The following is a 717-nucleotide window of genomic DNA, read 5'->3' on the forward strand; positions in this document are numbered from 1 at the left end:
AAAAAAAAAAAAAAAAAACAACTATCCTTGTACAAATTATCTAAGGAGAAATATCTCTTTATCTTTTTTCTAGAAAAACATTTCAGATTTTGAAATAACTTGATCAAATAAACTAAATCATTGAAAGCACCTTGGATGTAGAGCTTGCGAGGCGCTGAGGGAGGATCTCCCAGAGTTTTGAGGGATGGCCAACAGCCCCCTGATCCTGGCGGAATACCACCACCACCGGTGGTTGCGGCATCTTATGCTAAGGTGGTTGGAGGTATTTTCCCCGAACGTTGATGCTTATCCTGAGCCGAGTAAGGCAGGCTCATTGACAAAGATTGTGATTCCGCAAGACACTCATGAAAAAGGGCTAGAGAGTTTACGTTTTGCACTCATTGGGAGAACTAACTTCAGATTTCTCATGATGGATGACATTTAAGGACTAAGGAATCCTAGAATCTGAAAGGAAGGGTTTCCCTTGCAACAGTGGGGAAGGGCTACATTCTGTTCCAATTCGAGCATGAGAGCGACATGGCGGCTCCCTGGAAGAGGAACTCGATTAAGATTGCTGGTCAATTCATCAGGTTTCAATGGTGGAGACCTGATTTCTGCATCCATGAGAAATACGTCACAAAAAAATTGGCATGGATTCGCTTTCCAGACCTTCCCTTGGAACACTGGCACAAGAAGGTACTTTTAACGATGGCAAAGGCTGCTAGTAGGTCAATTGCT

This window comes from Macadamia integrifolia, chromosome 13 (genome assembly GCF_013358625.1).
Source record: "Macadamia integrifolia cultivar HAES 741 chromosome 13, SCU_Mint_v3, whole genome shotgun sequence".
Lineage (NCBI taxonomy): Eukaryota > Viridiplantae > Streptophyta > Magnoliopsida > Proteales > Proteaceae > Macadamia > Macadamia integrifolia.